This window comes from Poecilia mexicana, unplaced genomic scaffold, assembly GCF_051168715.1.
Source record: "Poecilia mexicana isolate PSO_F unplaced genomic scaffold, ASM5116871v1 scaffold_15, whole genome shotgun sequence".
Classification (NCBI taxonomy): Eukaryota; Metazoa; Chordata; class Actinopteri; order Cyprinodontiformes; family Poeciliidae; genus Poecilia; species Poecilia mexicana.
The window spans coordinates 3,712,727-3,726,547 of NW_028263384.1; the positions used below are offsets into that span (position 1 = coordinate 3,712,727).

Consider the following 13,821-nt stretch of genomic DNA (forward strand, 5'->3'; position numbering starts at 1 on the left):
ATGTTTGCCTGTCACATTTAATAACTCAAAGGTTCTAGAAACTGTGGAATCTGTGCATCACAAAGTTCAGAGTCAGTTTCCTGCCCTCTAACACATTGACATTGCCTAGGCAAGGCACCAAACCATCTGGGTGATTATGTTGTAAAGTGTTTTTAGTGCTCAGACTAGAAAAACCCTGTAAATTAAAATTAAAAATTAAAATTATTGTGAGGACATTTTAAAAAGCCATAAAAACGCACAATTTCTCAGTTTAAAATTACTTCACAGAAGAAAATGGTTGTACTTTTTCCCCCTTATGGTTTAAGTTGTGGGTTTTTGCTATAAAAATGTGATACACCACAAAAGTCACTTGAAAACCCTCAATTTGAATCAAAATGTTTTCATAAACAAGACACTATGTGGACATGTTTACAGTGTTTCTGCTGATATTGGATATCCTGGAACAGATGCTGATAGTCTTCTTCTGTTGTAATTTCTATTTATTTCTGTATATTTTTATGTATCTTGAAAACTACCACTTACGTACCACTATACACATTTTAACAACATGCTTTAAAGTTGCCACAATCCTGAACACAGCTAGTTTTCACTCTAACGCAGTGATTCTTTAACATATCTCATTATTTGCTGTCAAATTTTTGATAAAACTGATGGAGAGTGTTAAGAGAGGAAAAATTCTTGAACTTTAAAACCTTTTGACTCGTTAAATCCTCTCTTATGCCCGGGTTCAGAAAAATGCTGTGCGCAAAGACTGAGATCACGCAGAGATAACAGAGTCACAATAATCAGCATTTATTCAAGACAGATGCAGACTATCACCAGACAAACATCACAAAACATCAGAAACCTCAGAGCACAAACAACACATGAACTTACCTGAGAGAGAAAAAGACAAAAGATGGAAACGACAAACAAAAAGCAAAGACGTCTTTGGAGAAGTTGCAAGCGCAAAATCTAATGTGTTACTTCTGTGTAGAAAGTTTTATCCTCTTGTATTTAATTTATTCAAATAAGGCGTACCTTTGCTCCTCCAACCAGGAGCTATCTCTGACCCTCTATCTGAAGCCTAAACCCCTGCCGTGTTTACGGCCTTTCACAGATGAGTGTGAAAAGCTGGAACTTCCACTGTATTGTTTTCTCACAGACAAAAGGCAGTTCAAACGATCCTAACAAACCATCTGCTGTAACTACAAGTAAAATAAAGGTCAATAGGCCAGAATAAGTCACTGATTTAAAACCACAATTTAGGCCATTTGAATCAAGAGATGTTAAGTTTTAAAACTAGCTTATTTTAAATTTATTTTCTCAACAAGAGTTACCATAGGACGTTTTGTACATATTGAAGAGGGAAATTTTGAAGCTCAAGCTGCTGTTCGTGGCTCAGTGCGTTAATTGCTAACATGGAGGACATCTGCAGATACATTTTTAGCCTTGTGCATGAAACCGAAAAATGATTTGACGTCTGCATCTCCACCGACTGCCAGAAGATTAGTCTGACATTTCAGGGCTTTTTTTTCTTCTCATCGTCATTCATTATCTGACTCATCCATCATCTCAACCGCATGTCCTCCTGCTCCTATACAGAACACTTAACTTATACAGAACTTTATCTTAATTCAATGTAATCCCCTTTTTATAAAACCGATGTTAGCTAAAGTGTCAATGCTTTGACATACTTCTCGCACCCGAGTTATTGTTCACCTGTTATTCCTTTTCTGGTGATAAACTGGTTAACTTAAACTATTGCTAACCAAAATGCATGTCAGGGTAGATTGGCTCTATTAGAAACTACAAAATATTCTAACAGAAAAGATTTAGATTTAATTTATTTGGTAGAGGCAATGCACATTAATTAACATTATTATAATAATTTATAAAATATTGTCTGCCAGAATTAGTCAAAAGGCTATTTTCCATCTGTTGTTGTAGCTAAAAACAAAGAAATAAAAAAAAACAGGGTAAAAACATGGCAGAACTTATAAAAACAATATTTAAGTAACTAGAAGGTTGCAAATAAAACAAACTGCTTATTTTTTGAACAACATTCCTTGATTTAGTAGATCCGCATCACATTTAAGATTCTGATCATTTTGCTCCAAAAGTAAATCAAGTTTCAAACAATTGCATTGCCAAAAACAACCTCACAGCATCTTTTCCAACAATAAAATGTCTTAAATGTCCTCTGGCTCTGACTTTAGTTGCTGAATATTTGAAGGTGTGACCGACAAAGACTTGTTCACTTCCTCCGCTGCTGTCGCTAAACTACAGGCAGACTGCAAGTCTAAAACAGCACAGACAATCAACGTCATCATGCATTTGAATGCATGTCATTTGACAGTGGAGAATTTCACTAAATCTCCAGTTAAATCAGTGAAATCTGTTCAATGATTTAGCTGGAGAAATGAAGCTCAATGGAAGAAATCCCAGTCGGCGCTCTGACGGGAGATGAGAATCAAAGGTAGAGTTGCGTAGGAAACATTAGTTAGACTATGTGGCGGCGATATAACCAATTTTCTCAAAAAACTTCAGACAGGGATTGCTAGAATGCTTAGTCAACTGTTGCTCATACTGTCAACACTCACAAACCACTGAGTTCACAAAGACGTTTTATGAAATATTTGCAAACTCGTTTTCTCTGCAGTTTGTGAGAACAATTTTTCCCTCCTACTTACTTGAAGTTGCAGTGCAACATAACTCATCCATCCATCCATCCATCCATCCATCCATCCATCCATCCATCCATCCATCCATCCATCCATCCATCCATCCATCCATCCATCCATCCATCCAGTTTCTTTACACCCTTGTCCCTTAGTGGGGTCAAGAGGGGTGCTGGTGCCTATATCCAGCTAACATTCCGGGTGAGAGGCGGGGTTCACCCTCGACAGGTCGCTGCAAGGCAACACCTCTACCAACTGCACCCCTGTGCAGCCCACATAGCTCAACATATTAAATATATATAAATATATATATTTTAAGATTTCAAATTATGAACTATAACCTCTATGTTCTTGAGACTGTAACTTGGGAAAAACTTAGATTTCTTCCAGTCTTTAGGGAGAATTTAAAAAGGACAAGCTCAGGGCTCTGCAGTTTTCCTTCAGACTGTAGAATAAAGCCAATAGAGTCACACAAATACCAGAAATTAAACCCTGGGGGCTTAAAATGGAGCGATGAAGATGGCTATTAAAAAATAAGCAGGTAGTGATGACTGTGCAGAGACCCAGCCTATTAAGGGTCATTAATGTTCATATTTCTTACTTCACTCTTTGACAGTGTGCGATCCCCAAACATTTCTTTCTTAATACAATGCAGGTAATTCAGACTTTCTGGTTTCCAAGTTTTTTTAAAGGGTTTTTAGATGATGTAAAGGTAAGTTTATTTTTATTTATTAAAATCAAATCATGCTTTTGTAAAACTAGATTGTTTCATTTGCAACTTTAGAGATCTATCATTCATGAGCTACAGTTTTCAAAGTCATCGGTTTTCAGAAATCGTAACAAAGAGTTCAAAAACTTCAGAATCCAGTTGTAATTAAATTTTTTATATCCTCCCTCTCACTTACAGTGAATAACATTTTATTGAATATACTCCATTCTTCTTTTTTCCTATCTGTAGCTGGGACATTACAGTTTGTTCCTTGCAGCAGATTAGTTTCATAGTGCATGTGAGCTTGCTCTACGCCTTGAGCCAGACAGTTGCGTTCTGCGTGGATTGCAGCACTTTAGTGATTGGCTTAATGAGACTGTGTTTAGTTAGGCCAGATTTATGTAGCATAAAGATCTAACAACAAAATAAGGCAAAATTCTATTGAGGCATGTAAAATTCAACTAATTCTAAAGCAATAAAATATCAATTCAGATTCAAAGTCAAATGTATATAATTTTATCCAGAGACTCAGACTCAGTAGACCAGTAGAAATGTAAATGGTAATGTTCTAGCAGAACTAGAATCATCGCCATCATTATGATAAAATCTAAGTTAACCTAACTAGAAAGGTTTGGGGATCACCGAATAGAAAGTTTGGGAATCCTTTTCCTCACTCCCAGAGTCTTCTGTTGTTAAACTCCAGCCTAAATCTCAGACCTATTAGAAATCCACACACCTTTCTGTTTTCTGAAACGTTTTGGTCTAAGGTAGTGTAAAGAAAATAAATTTAAAATATGCTAGTTTTAAAACTTGACATGTCTTGATTAAAATAGCCTAATTATAGTTTTCAGATTAATAACTTATTCTGCCCTATTGACCTTTATGTTACCTGTAGTTACAGCAGATTGATTGCTAAGATCTTTTGAACTGCCCTTTGTCTGTGTGGGAAACAATCAGGAGAAGTTCCAGCTTTCACACTGATCTGTGAAAAGCCGTAAAACAGCAGGAGTTCACGCCAGTAGAAGAGAGTCTCTGCTTCCACTTTGTTTTTAGACAAAGGGGACAAATGGCCTTTGATCTTGGAAACAAATTGCAGGGAGTTTCTAACTTTAGAGAGGGTCAGAGACAGCTTCTGGTTGGATGAGCAAAGATACGCCTTATTTGAATAAATTAAAAGACAAGAATACGCCTTTACCATAAAAATTTGTGCACGTGAGGAACAAACCAGATTATGCTCTTGCAATTCTCCAGACATTTTTGCTTGTCTTTGGTTTTCTTTCTTTCTTTCTTTCTTTCTTTCTTTCTTTCTTTCTTTCTTTCTTTCTTTCTTTCTTTCTTTCTTTCTTTCTTTCTTTCTTTCTTTCTTTCTTTCTTTCTTTCTTTCTTTCTTTCTTTCTTTCTTTCTTTCTTTCTTTCTTTCTTTCTTTCTTCTTCTTTTCCATATGTCTCAGGTAAATGTTTGAAGTGTCTGTGTTGTCAATGAGATTTTATACTTTTAAATGTTAGAATAAATTCTGAAAATGTATGCTGTGGAGCGTTGACTGTCATCTATGTGTGGCTTTTGTTTCCACGAGCCAGAAGTTAATGATTTTATTCTCTTAACAGTAGTTAGTGGCTCCACCAACACATTTTAAAACCAAAGATCATTTAGTTCCCTTCAAGATTTTGTAAGGCACATTTCAGCAACAAGGCAACAAAGTGCTTTGCATCATAAAACCATTATGCAGTCATCAAAATCATCAGTACACATCAAATAAGTTGGTCAGCATTTCATTTACTTTTTATCAGAGGCAACTCTAAGCAGCTTCCTTAATTTAAAGGAAGTATTCATCAACTGAAGCTGTCTGATTCTGTTTGGCAGAACTATTAAATTACTGTAGTAATCTGACTGAAGATAAACACATGGATGAGTTTCTCTAAATTTTGCTGGACCTCAGGCAATAGAAGGCCAACTTTGTAGCTGCCATTATGTGGTGCTGAGGGTTCATCACTAATCCCAGGTTTCTGATTGGACAACTCATTATCTGTCATGTTGCAGCTCTTGACAGTTTGGGAGCATACTGTAAAGGTGATTGTTAGCCGAACTAATAGATTATTAATACTTTGGCTTGTGTGGCCTTTAGTGACTCTGCATTCTTGAACATATGAAAAAGATTTGCAACACAGTAAAACATCTGTGTTGCAAATCTTGACTCCAGTATCCAGGCAACGAGTGCATCTGAATAACAACCGGAATAAACCAGAAACCAGACTTGTCATTACAATTGACCACCATCCTGCAGTCTCATCCGCTCTGTCTCATAACAAGCTTCCTGATATATTTTTATTGTTCATCAATACCGCTGCTCTATTCATTAATGGACAGTTTATAAGAGGAGACCATAAAACTTCACATAAACACATTGGTTCTCCTGACACTGGCATGAATTAACAACTATTAATGCTTCAAAAGGGAATTGCTGAGCAGCGCTGTAAACTCTGGTGTAACCATTTCACGTCACAGTGACAAAGAGGTTATGAATACTAATAGATGTTCTTGTTGTAATCGTCTTTGGTTCTTTATAATCACAGTTTAATAACGTAGGTTGTTTATATCTCCCGCTGAAGGTTTACCAAACTGACAGAAAACAGTCAGAAATTCATGTTTGGCTGAAAGTCCTAACAGAGCTCAGTTGCTGGTAATAATTCTTATTTTCTAGTTTTTGAATCTAGCTATAATATTCATATGGATTTGGTTTTTTGCAAGTACAGTCACCAATTGCTGTAACTAAAATTTATATTTACACAAACTACTGGAAATCTTTCTATCTTTATTGGAGACAGGAGACTTTATCTTTCATCTTTTATGCTAGCATAAGAGATGAAATGACTTATCAAATCTGGCCTGAAGGGTTCTACACTTATTTCAGAGTGTTTAAAACATGGTTATGGTTTCCAAAACCTTTACAATATTTGTAAAGACAAAGCTCTGCCTAAATATAATATCTTTCCTGTGAATCCAGTATGTGTCTGATGAGTCATACCCTAACTGTCAGGTCTAACTACAGCTTCATCATTTAAAAACCCTGCAGTGCCATAATCCTCTAACTACCAGTTGTCTTCTTCTTCATAGTTTGTGCCAGTGGCAACATCCAGTTGTTGCTTATGTAGCTTGTGTGATGAGAAAAGAAGTGTTTCCATTGGTGAATTGGTGTTTTGTAAAATAAACCAATTTCAGTTTCACCAAAAAACCCACGTCATCCTATAGCAAAAACTTTTCATAAAAAACATGTTTTATTTTCCAAAACTGCTGTTTCTGTTAAGCAAATGTGAAATTGTGCAATTTTATGGAAACACAATCTAATAATGTTTATCACAAATCAAAGCTAAACAAAATCTTAACCTTTTTTTTTCATGGATTTTTAACTGTATTTATATACTTTATTTATGTGTAAAAATATAGATTTATATATTTTTTTCTTACTGTGATGGCAAGCCACACAGGGTGAGATCCACATTTCATTAATAGTTACTTTTCACTTTAGTTTGTTTTGTAAGTTTAAGTATTCTTTATATTTTCTTCCACCTTCCAATGTTTATATGGAGTGCACACGTATTAACAATGCAAGGTCGAAATTTAATTATGTTGTATTAATATTGTTTTCTTTGAGTTACCTGGGTGTTTGGCTCCCCTTCCTGGTGGATAAAAGGCGTGGCAAAGGGCTGAGGTTCCTAAAGTACAGCTGATGGCCTCATTGGACTGAACCACCTGTGTCATGCTGGGGGGGGGATGTTTTTGGGTTTATTTTATTGTTTGTGTTAATTGTTAGGTGGCAGCCATTTTGTTTTCCCCTATTGTGTCCACATGGTTTAGCTAAACCTGTATTTAAATCCCCTTCTGTGTCATTTCAGTTAGGTCAGTTTATTGTTTTGTCAGTTATGTCTTAGTCTAGTAATTTATGTTGACCTCTTTTATTGGCATGCCTGTTTAATTGTTATGTTAACTTTTGTTCATATTTTTGGGTAAATAAAACCCACCTTTTTTGAATTCAACTACCTGTGTTCTGCGTATTGTACTGCCTGGTCCCTGACACTTATAAACAGTGTTTTTGTTCAAAAGCTCCTGTTGAACTCTTTGGTTCAATTTCAAATGGATGATGCATCCGTTGTTTCCTTTGCCCTTCATTTCCTCTTTGTATGCAGAGAAGAAAAAGATAGCGGGTGTCTTTGTCAGCGCAGAAGGACACTTAGCCTTCTTTATGTAATCCCAGTGCATGCTGGGATTACATAAAGGGAATCAGTGACAGGGGCATCATTCTTCACACTCGCTGAGGTAGGTTTCATTGTGTGGTTTCAATGAGGGTGGAGGACAGTTGTATGCTTTGTAATCCTGCGTCACACAGCCAGCTGACTCCTCAGTCGTCCTCAGTCCGTGGCCCAAATTAACCCAATACAACGGGCCCGTAATGGCATAAAGATTGAGGTCTGGAAGGGGCAGGATGTGGCTCAGCTGCCCCTAAGTCCTCAACCAGAGGGAGTTTAGTTAGCGCAGGACAGAGGAGAAATGCAAAGGTCATACAGTCATACATCATAGACGTATGATTTTTGACAATTACAGAAAAAAATCCACTCAACACTTTTTATTCAGAGTCCAGCTATTTCACAAAAACTGGAAATCTTTCACTGTCTTACTGGAGTCAGGACCACTGTACAAGAAGAGATTATTGAAAACAATGTCAGAAACTTTAGGTTTAGCTTCTGGGTCCAGATTGCTGGGATTTCTAATAAATAACAACCTAAAAATAATGCATTAAGTATCAAATACTAAGTGCTTATAAAATTCTGACCTTTCCCTTTAGGCAGTTTTCTGAAACTAAAAGTTGGACCACATTAAAAGTCCACTAGACTGAGATCACTTGTTAGTGACATAAGAACAATGACACTAGGTGAAAAAAAATATCTTAATGAAACTGTGGAAATCCAAAGACGAAAGGTTTACAAACGTAGTTTTTTAGGCTAACGGTGCAAAGTCTTCACTTTGATGAGTCAGGGTTGCCTTTTTTTCCATTTTCCCATTTAGCATTTGTATTAGCCTTTTGTGCTCCTCTATTGAACTTATTCCATTGACTTCACTCCTAAAACATACAGCTTCTTTTATCTCCAGAACCGCTTGAAAAACATCTAAGATGGTGATGAAAGGGGACGACTTCTTGCTTCCACTTACCTGCAGGTATCGAGCAGAGCTAAGTTGCCAGCAATCCACTTAATGGTAAAAAAAAGAAAAGAAATGCCGTCTTTTATCTTGAGGAGAAAATACAGTGAGCTGGTAGTGTAACAAGGAGCACTTATCTCCCTCTGGTCACTAATGGTGGCGACAGCAGCTGAGTTGACCTCAACTAATGCTCTGCGGAACCTGAAACCTTTAAAGGAAGGAGTTAAAAGCAAAAAAATAAAAAATAAAAAGTCAGACAACATGTAAGATGGTGTTTATCGATGAGTATTTTTAAAGTAAGTGTTAAAGTGGCTGAATGCAGCATTAACAATTATAGGAATATGAATGTCTAAGGAAAAGTATTCCTCATGTTTTTGACTTCATGAGAAATGCCAGACCAAAACAGCAGCCAGAAGAAAGCAGGTTTTATTTTCCTTTCCATAACTAACTCGCTGTTGTCCCCTTTTACTGCTGAGCTCTTTCAGTTTCAACATTTGAAAAATCAGGATGTGAAAAACATTTTGTGCTTTAAATAAATTTGTAAGAAAAAGAAAACATAATGGAAAAATCTCGTCTAAGTTTTTTTCTGTTCTAAAACATAAATTTTTCCAATCAGAGCGCTTATACGTTTTTTTTCAATCTATGACATGCACATCTTCACTTTAATATAATTTATGATTACATCACTATATCAGACCTCAAGTTAATCATTTTTAGTTGTAGCTCACTTGCTTTTTCGTAACGTATAAAAGTCCAGAGGCAGACCGGCTTCTTGAGTTTCATGGTTGTTTTTATGTTTGTCGTTTGGAGTAAATCTGATGTGGGATGAAGAGAGAGAAAAACTACATCATCGTTTCAAAAATGACGCAGCTTGCATATACACACAGAAACATGAAAACGCTATTTTGAAATTTATCAACTGGACATAGTTTCAAAGAAATTATTTTTTTTTATGTTTACTAAACACAGCAGATCTGTCTTAATGACAAAATACCTAAAATCATCTATTTGAATGGGGATTAACTAATCAAACCGCAACTGCAATGTTCCAGTAATGGCAATAAATGATAAAGATACAATAATGTAAATAAAACACAATGAACTAATTGTGTTCATTGTAATGGTTTATTTCCTCTGATTAGTCTTTGTAGTCTGTGAAACTTTTATTTGTGTTTTCTTATTTGAGTTTTATTTCAGTTCTTATGAACATCTGGTCTCTCGTTCTTTTGAACTCGGTATCCTGTAGTGTTTCGTTTTAGTTCCTCCTGTTCCATGGTGAGTTTACCGTTTTTCATCATGGCTGTCAAAAAGATTGAGATGCACACAGAACACCCAAGCCTGATACAAAGATGCATCAAAAGGTTTTATTTGTACAGAATTTTGTTTTTGCTCAGATGAACAAAAACAGTTTTGTGAACTACCATTCATTAAGCCAGCGATCTGGTGCAAAATTACAGACGGACAATACGGGTGTATCAAATCGCATTGTAGCTTTACAGTAATTTCTGCAGTGTACAAGTTACTTTACACATTGAAGAAGCTTCATAGAGAGAGAAAAGTCTGACATCATACAAATCCTGCTGTGATTTTCACGTTTATTCACTAAGTTGATAGGATTCAAGCATAAAAGGTAAAACTGTACAGATTCCATAAAATCAGTTGCAAGTAAAAAAAGTGCATTTGTAAAACCTGCTCATTAATTTTACATGATTAATAAATAGTTCATGTTTTGATATGTTGCAATCAAACAAAAAAAGAGGAAAGTTGGATTATGTTGCTTCACAGTGTTTAACAAATAGTCATGTGAATTAGTGGTCTTTTTGAGAGAAACGTCCGGTTATGTGTCATCATGTTTGCATAAAAGTATGGATGAAGCATTTCAGTGCATTCAGATAGAACCTCCCGATCACAGAGGACCTGAGCATATATCAAAATCTACAAGTTCAAATGGTGCAGGAAAAAGAAATGTTTCACTATTAACCATTAAACGGTCAAATCAAATAGTTGCAGTCCTTCAGTGACAGCAACTGTTAAAACTCCTCACACTGGTTTAACATCAGCTTGCCATTGAATAACGGTATTAACCATTTAATTGGCGCTGTTGAGATATTTAGTTTGGTTCACAGATTGAAAAACAGCCTTTCTTGCATAAAAAGATGCGACAAAAACAGGGAAAACAGGAAAATGACCTTTAACCCCACAGAATCCATGAGTTGCTGTCCATCTTCACCTTTCTGATCAATATTCTGGAGCAGGTCATCCAAAAGTCAACCAGAGTTAACCCCTCACATCGTTCATGCACAGGTCCCCTGGTGGTGAACGATGTGTTTGCGGTGTTTCAGACTGAGGCCTCTTTCTTTAGAGTCCACCACTCGCTGCCGAGGTGTGTCCACCAGAGCGCTTGCTATGGCGATGCCTGAAACCACAGGAAAAAAAAGAAACGCTGGTTAAAATATTCTTCATGTTACACTCAGTGCTCTGCTAAGGAACTTGTAGCCTTTACGCTAGTGGAGCGCAAACCCTTGGCAATGCGGACCAAAATCCCAAACTCGAAAGTCGTCAAAACAATTATGTGTAAGTATAGACATGAAGGGAATGTCCAACCATCATATCGGTTATGAAGGAAACGGGTTCTTCATCCTACAGATGGACGTATTTTGGTCTGGAATGTGTAAATAACCACAGGCCAAAATCCAAACAGCTTGTGAAACATGTCCTGTACCAACATGGGTTGAAAGGCCACTCGGCAAGAAAGAAGCCAAACATGTGAGAAGAATTTTTAAAAAGGGTTTTGTTTGTTTAACTCAGTGCAGTGAGAAACCAAACCACAGCAACTGAAAACTTAGCAAATGATGCAATTTGGATTCAAATCAAACTGAGTGTTCTGGACCATCAGGTGTGAAAACAACATAAGTGACCAAAGACAAGAGATGATTGGTCTAACTTCAGACAGCGAGAACAAAATCTGTATTTTTATTCAGTGTCTGCAAACCTCTGGGTTCAACTGTATGCTACTGACATTATTTATTGTAACTGATTTTAATCACCTACATTTTTAATGAGTGATAGAAATATTAGCTTTTATGCTTTAAATACATCATGTTGCACATTTTTGTGTGCAACAAAGATGTACAACATGAACATGAACAGATTGTATATAATCTTACATACAGATTATAAAAGTTAAGGAAATTCCAAACTTCAATGTGGCTGAAATAGCAAACAAATGTGGAAATGACTTTACTTGTATTACTTTAGAAAGTGTGCAGATGGTATTGTGGTTTAGTGCTGTTGCAGACCCGTTGCTATGGTGATGGCACTGATGGTCTGCTGGTTTGCAGGAGCCAAATGAGCAAACACTCAAATCTGCTCAACTCTTGACATGGTTTGGATCCAGGATGTTTTCAGCATTTCACACTCAAGTGCTTCCTTGGATTTTTTCTTACATAGTAGATAGGGGAAACTGGATTACAGACAGCAGTGTGTTTGTGCATGTGTGCACATTTGGACAGAAATGTTTTACAAAGTTCTTACAGTGAGCCGTACAGCTGAGGTTGGCAGCCAACTCTGTTCATCCTAAAACACGAAGGGCAGCAGATTGGCCTGCTGCTGCAGTTCTGCAACTCTATGATTCACTTTAAGCTCTTTCTCACCAGCAACTGTTGTGACAGCCCTGGTTTTAATAAAGGTCAGAATACATTAAGTTTATTTTCATTATGACCAAAAAGTGACAGCTTTATTGCAAACACTTCCTTCGCCATCTTCCAGAAAGGCGTTAGAAATATTAAATGCATGACTTGTTGTCTGTAAAGGAAATTGATTTTCTATTTGGAAGGAAAACAAGGCGACTAAATGTTCAGGCCTTTTGCGACACTTTTTTGTTTCCTCTAGCACTCGGTGAAGGCGGACGCTTTTTTCCTCTGCTCGCTTCCTGCTTTAGAAGCAGGAAGCGAGCTTCACTAATGTCTTTGTTTTGTCCCTGCTTGCTCTATTTTTGTAACCTTTTTTGCACATCTTCCAAATCTAGAAACTATAGATCTGGTCAACCGATCTCTGAATGCAACTGATCAAATCTTCTCAACAAGGATACCTGGCACAGGAGAACCCTCTTGTCCTGCAGGACATACCCGACAGGATACACCCTGGATTTATTCATGATAACAGGATTTATGCTGTTTGGAGCAAGAAGATACCTGGCATATTTGTGACAGATTTGACCGAACTAGCGAACACTCAGATTCTTATGCTGTGGGACAGTGATGCAAGTTGGATGCGAGTCTCGCTGAGACTAGCAGCCCAGCTGAGGACTCTAATACTCACTAGTGGGATGGAATCGATCTTGGAGAAGTTGCTAGCTTCGGCTCAGTGGAACGGCAACACTGATTTGAATAAATGGGATGAACTGAGTTGTATGGGTGAGATTTTAAATTAGATTGAAATTTAAAATCTACCCAACCTAAAACACTCTGTATCTGAATAGGCTTTCCCCGCGTTGCCTTGGAAGGGATGCATATTTCAAATCTCCTCGAAGATATAAACATAACTCTCCTTTACACCTCACCCCCTCCTCTTATCATCCATGTGACTGTGGAGCTGGGCGTTCCCAAGGACACCATCATATCGAACTTTTGCCGGGAGACTGAGCTAAATGAATCATGGCCATATAAATGCAATACACAAACACATACACTCCTTGATGTCACCACCTTTCACTAATGTCTTTGTTTTGTCTGAATGTTGCTATTTTTATACTTCCCTAATGTGTTATTTCCTCCTTCTATTACTTGTTAGAATCTGTGGAGTACTTACTATTAACCCAGAAAATGAATTAGAACAAACTTAGAATCCAGAGACTCACTATTTAGACCAATACTATACTTTGTAGATTATACCAGTTTACTCCACAATTTTAGAAATTGTGGAGTACTCATTACTTAAAATCACTCTTTAGCTTATTTTTAGAAACTGTGGAGTACTCACTATTTAGACTAGTGTTTCTCAGCCCTGGTCCTCATCACCCCCCTGCTCTGCATGTTTTAGATGTGCCTCTATTCCAGAACAGCTGATTCAAATGATTGCATGACCTTCAAGTACTACAGAAGCCTGTTAATCACCAAGAGATACAATTCAGGTGTATGGCAGAAGGGAAATACCTAAAACATGTAGGACAGAGGGGCGGTGAGGACCAGGGTTGTGAAACACTGATTTAGACCAATATTATTCTTTTTAAATTGCTTTTCTGATTATTATGCAGAGAGACT

General features: G+C 37.0%; 1 long non-coding RNA gene across 1 annotated transcript; it reads right to left on the reverse strand.

Moving 5' to 3' along the window:
* Nucleotides 1-9,910: 9,910 nt before the first annotated feature.
* LOC106909285 (uncharacterized) lies at nt 9,911-13,617 on the reverse strand. Its single transcript, XR_015765452.1, has 2 exons — nt 13,541-13,617; nt 9,911-10,976 (listed from the first exon to the last, which is right to left on the reverse strand). It is a non-coding gene; the product is annotated as an uncharacterized LOC106909285 (long non-coding RNA).
* Between the last annotated feature and the right edge of the window lie 204 nt (nt 13,618-13,821).